This window comes from Eschrichtius robustus, chromosome 10 (genome assembly GCF_028021215.1).
Source record: "Eschrichtius robustus isolate mEscRob2 chromosome 10, mEscRob2.pri, whole genome shotgun sequence".
In the NCBI taxonomy this organism is placed as follows: domain Eukaryota; kingdom Metazoa; phylum Chordata; class Mammalia; order Artiodactyla; family Eschrichtiidae; genus Eschrichtius; species Eschrichtius robustus.
The window spans coordinates 7,898,838-7,904,819 of NC_090833.1; positions in this window are offsets into that span (position 1 = coordinate 7,898,838).

Here is a 5,982-nt window from a genome sequence, read left to right on the forward strand (position 1 = left end):
GGGAGGGTGCACAGGAGACCTTCACTCATTATTTACGTCATGTTTGAACGTTTTATGATGTAACCATCTTAGTTTGGTAAACTGGTAGAAAAACAATATATTTTTAAAAGATTTGCCTAAAATGAGCCTGGTAGAAAAACATATTAGAGTAAATTGGCTTCAATAACAAATAACGCTTGAAATCTCAGTGTTGAACAGATTAGGAGTTAATTTCTTAGTCTTGTAAAGTTCAGTCAGCAGCAGTGAGGGGTGGGTGGGAAGGACTTGGCTTCACGGAGCTGTCAGGGGATCTGGCTGGCTCACGGGGCTCTGTGTTTTCACACGTGGCTTCCTAGGCAGCCCTGGGCACAGACATCCAGCTGGCTCATGGGGAAAGAGAGGGTAGAGGATGAAGTGGGAGAATTTTTCATGGGTCAGGTCTGGAAATGAGGCTCAGTCACTTCTGCCCACATTCCTTTTAGCCAGAACTCAGTGATCCTCTGGCTGTGGCTCCGAGTGCGTGACCTCAGGACCATCTACCCTTCGGCCGCCCAAGATGACTGTCAACTTTCATCGTGCTGTCCCATCCGAGAACCTCAGCCACAGGAATATCAGGGCAAGGCCCTCCTGCTGCCCCCAGATGCTACCGGCCACCCAGAGGAAGGAAGTGCTGATGTGCTACATTCTAGAACTTTACCTCTCCGCTGAGGGGGGCCCAGCCTGTCCGGTGTGGTCCGGTCCATCAGTGAGGAGCACAGCCTTCTGACCTGGTGCCCCCTCCTGCCTCCCCTCCCGGGGGCAGGGCCCATCACCTAGGGTGGGGCTGTTTGAGGATGAACCCGGGGTCATGGAGCCCCAGGAATTGTGTGCAAACTGCCATGTGCATCCGCACGTATCTGCAAGCCGGTAACACCAGGCTCGCCAAGGTCAAGAAGCATGTGGCTGCTGTTCCCTGTTCCCTGCCTGCACACCAGGCCCTGTGCTGAGGGCCCCCCCTGCAGGAATGTGCGAGACCCTCCCCGCAAGTCTCTGAGGAGCCCCAGATGGGCAAACTGAGGCTCAGAGAGGGGACATCACTCACCCAAGGTCACACAGCTCCTAAGGGGTGAGGCTGAGAAGAGAGTGAAAGCAGGTCTGTTGACTCCAAACCCAGTGTTCCTCACCCTTACTCCACTTCATTCATTCATTCATTCATTCATTCATCCCTCTACTGTGTGCCAGGCTCTGTGTAAAGGATAGTGAGCAAAACTCCAAACTGACTAAGTCCTTTCCCTCATAGAGCTTACGCTCAGGGGTGGTAGGAGACAGAGAATAGTAATAACAATAAAAATAATAGCAAACATAGAGGTTATCAGAAAGTAGAGTGTTCCTATGAAACCTTTCATAAGCTGAAATGGCATAAAGCCAAGAAGCAATTACTTTAGGACACGTCTTGCTGATGGATGCACAAAATAAACCGAGACAAAACACCGATGCTCACAGACACAGTTCAAATCTTTGGTGGCTTGACGCTGAGGTGCTGAGTGTGTTTCTCAGGTAAGGAGCTTGGCGGTGCCACTCTGCTGCATGGGGTGCGCGCTGCCTCTATAGCGGCTTGCTGCAAAAGAAACACTGAATGCTATTTTTTATTTTCTCTTTCGTCTTTTTTGTGAAAACGAAAATCCTCTTCGGATTTCTTTCAGTTAGGGAAAGCAAGTACTAATGTAGGTCTTTTGTCAAAGCAAAGTGGCATAGAGCGAACTTTCAAAAAGCGAGGGATAGGGGACTTCCCTGGTGGCGCAGCGGTTGGGAATCCGCCTGCCAATGCAGGGGACACGGGTTCAAGCCCTGGTCCGGGAGGATCCCACATGCCGCGGAGCAACTGGGCCCGTGAGCCACAACAACTGAGCCCGCGTGCCACAACTACTGAAGCTCATGCGCCTAGAGCCCGTGCTCTGCAACAGGTGAGGCCGCTGCAGTGAGAAGCCCGCGCACCGCAACAAAGAGTGGCCCCCGCTCGCCGCAACTAGAGAAAGCCTGCATGCAGGGATAAAGACCCAACACAGCCAAAAATAAATAATAAATAAAATAAATAAATTAAAAAAAAAAAAAAAGCGAGGGATACCTATATGCAGGGCACTTGCGATGTGCCAGGCACAGGCCAGGCATTTTACATATTCTTTAAATTCCTCCAACAATCCTTTTATCATTACTCCAATGAGGCAGCTGAGACCCAGAGAGGCTAGATAATTTGTTCAAGGGCAGAGCTTGGATGTGGTGGAGGCAGGGTTCCAACCAGAGTCCAAGGCTCTTAACCAGCACACTCACGAAAACAAAACAAAAAAAACCCACAGAAAACACGCACATAAGTAAACAAGATAATTTCAGATAGTGATCAATGTTATGAAGCAAGGAACGTAGGGAGATGTGGTTCAGAGTGCCAGGAGACGCAGGGGACAGGGAGATGGACGATCATGGTCAGTCTCTCCCAGTTGGTGACATTTGAATGGAGGCCATGGGAAGTTGTGGGGAAAGACATACCAGGCAGAGAACACGGATGTGCAAATGTCCTGAGGCAGGCATGGACAGAAGGGAAGCCGGTGATCAGGGGCCTAGGAAACAAGGGGGAAACATAGAAAGTGAGCTCAGAGAGTGGGTAGGGGACACCCCAAGGGCCTTGCAGGCCACAGTAAGGATTTTGGATTCTGCTTGAAGAACAGTGAGATAATATCCGAGGACTGAAGCAGAGGGGTGGTATTTTTCAAACTGTAGTCCCTGCGCATTTTCAAGTTATTAATTTTTATTTCACTAATCCAGTAAAATCGCCAGCCTCCAGACTGGACTAGGGGGGAGGCTGGAGCCTGGTCTGTGGTAGCATTTCTGCTTGTGTCTGAGCCAAGTAGAGCTATGTCAAGGACAAGGAGAAAATAACAGAGAAGAGAGGGGAGCTGTATTAGTTACCTACTGCTATGTAACTTATCACCCCCCAAAATGCAGCATCTTAAAACAAGAAACATTTACTATCCCAGAGTTTCTGCGGGTCAGGAATCTTTGACTCAGGGTCCCTTACAAAACTGCAATCAGCAGGGGCTGGGGTCCCATCTCAAGGCTCAGTTGGAGGAGGATTTGCTTCCGAGCTCACTCACCTGCTTATGGGCAGCATTCAGTTCCTTGTGTTCTGTTGGCCAGGGCCTCCCTCAGTCCCTTGCCATGTGTGCTTCTCCATAGGGCGGCACAACATGGCAGGTGGTTTCATCAGGGCTAGCAAGTAAGAAAGCAAGAGAGGGCAAGCAAGACGGAAGCCTGTGTCTTTCTTTTTCTTTTTTTTTAGTATTTATTTATTTATTTATTTAATTTTTGGCTGCATTGGGTCTTAGTTGCGGCACGCGGGATCCTCTGCTGTGGCATGCAGTCTCCTTGTTTTGTTGCATGGGCTCCAGAGCGTGTGGGCTCAGTAGTTGCGGAACGTGGGCTTAGTTGCCCCATGGCATGTGGGATCTTAGTTCCCTGACCAGGTATTGAAACCACGTTCCCTGCACTGGAAGGTGGATTCTTAACCACTGGACCACCAGGGAAGTCCCCAAGCCTGTGTCTTTCTATAACCTAGTCTCAGAAGTGACATCCCATCACTTTTTTTCTTTTCTTTTTTTAATATTTATTTATTTATTTATTTGGCTGCGCCAGGTCTTAGTTGGGGCACTCGGGATCCTTGTTGCCACGTGTGGGAAATTTAGTTGCGGCATGTGGGATCTAGTTCCCCGACCAGGGATCGAACACAGGCCCTTGGCAGTGAAAGTGCAGAGTCCTAACCACTGGACCACCAGGGAACTCCCATTTTCTTATTAAACTTAAAAATTTTTGGAATAATGTGAAATTTACAAAAAAAACTGCCAAGATAACACAGAGGGTTTCTGTAAATCCCTCACCCAGTTTCCCCTGATGTTATCATCTTAATTTACCATGGAATGTTTGTCAAGAGAAATCTGCTTTGGCACATTGTTATTAACGAAATTCCAGCCTTTATTCAGATTTCACTCCTGTTCACACTGATGAACAGGATCTGTTCCAGGGTCCAATCCAGGATACCACATTGCATTTTGTCAAGTCTGCTTGAATTCTCCTGGTCTGTTTCCTCTGTCTTTCCTTGCTTTTCATGACCTTGAGTTTTGAGGGGATCTGGCCAAGTATTTCGTAGAATGTCTCTCAATTCGAGTTTGTCTTTGTTTTTCCTTTGATTATGTTGGGGTTATGGACTTGGGAGTAGGAAACCACAGAAGTAGATGCAGTGCCCTCCTCATTACATTATATTAGGGGGGCGCATGATCCCCATGTGACATCACCCAGGAGTGAACCTTCATCTCTTGGTTCTCTTGGTTAAACTGGCTTCTGATATGTTTCCCCACTGTAAGGTTACCGTTCTTTCCTCATACTCTATTCTTTGGAAGTGAGTCACGAAATCCAGCCCATACTCAAGGAGTGGGGAATTAAACTCCACCCGCTGGAGGAGTATGGTAAATTAGTTGGAATTCTTCTGTAGGGATGATTTGCCCCTTCTCTCCCATTTATTCTTTATTCAATCAATTTCTTATATCAGTATGGACTTGTATACTTATTTTATACTTTGAGTTGTAATCCAATACTGTTATTTATTTTGTTGCTCAAATAGTTCTAGCTTTGGGCTTCCCTGGTGGCACAGTGGTTAAGAATCTGCCTGCCAATGCAGGGGACACGGGTTCGAGCCCTGGTCTGGGAAGATCCCACATGCCGCGGAGCAACTAAGCCCGTGAGCCACAACTACTGAGCCTGCGCTCTAGAGCCCACGAATGACAACTACTGAAGCCTGCGTGCCACGACTACTGAAGCCCGCAAGCCACAACTACTGCAGCCCGCAAGCCACAACTACTGAAGTCCGCGTGCCACAACTACTGAAGCCCGGGCGCCTAGAGCCCATGCTCTGCAACAAGAGAAGCCACTGCAATGAGAAGCCCACGCACCGCAACGAAGAGTAGCTCCCGCTCGCCACAACTAGAGAAAGCCTGCGCCCAGCAACGCAGACCCAACGCAGCCAAAAAGAAAAAAAGAAAAAAGTTGCTGTTATGCCGAGTGAAGGACAAAAAGCTGACAATTTCCCTGTGGTTTGGAAAGGAAAATCTAGCGGGCAGGCCAGGGCCCCCGGGGAACACAGGGGCTGAACTCAACACGGTGGAGGGGCAACCTCATTTCCACAAAACATCATCATCTGTCACACTCAGTTTGTCCAGTAGCTTGAATGCTGTTGTTCTTGTAGTTTGGTTTGTGCTTGATTTGTAGGTGTGTGGTGTAGTGGCCAAGAATACAGGACTCAGGACCCTGACTGTGTACGTCCAAAGCCTGGTTCTCCCAGCTGGGTGATTATGGGCAAACGACTGAGGTCTCTGAGCCTCAGTTTTCTCTTCTGTATAATGGGGACAATAACAATCCCTATCTCGCAGGTGGTGGTAAGAGCTCGGTGAGTTAATACATGTCAGGGGCACAGAGCAAGGGCGCAATAAATGTGAGCTAGTACAGTTATCAAGTTCATAGATATTTAGGGAAGAGAATAACTGAAATAATCTGTCACCTCTGGGGCTCTTGAGGTTTTCCCCCTTTAAATGGATGTTTATAATATTTGAGCTGGAGGAAGTTTGGGCTACCATATGTGTACGGCCCATGTCCAGCCCAGCACTGTTCACGTGTGGTCTGGCATTGTGTTCCCCATCCCCGATTCCCTCCCCTCCCCCAACCCAGACTGAGATTGAGCTCTGCAGGGCAGGGAGGGTCTGTTCACCCCACATCCTCTCTGTCCAGCCTGGTGCCTGGCACAAACTAGCCTCCAGTAAGCACTGGGTGAATAAATGAATGCAAGCAGGCATGAATGAATGGAAAATCCAGCAGTGTGCATGTGACTTCATTACTGAACTTCCTCTCAGGTGATCAGGGAAGGCTTCCAGGAGGAAGTGGCGGGGGGTGGGAGTTGTGGTGAGGGGGGTATTCTAAGCGGAGGAG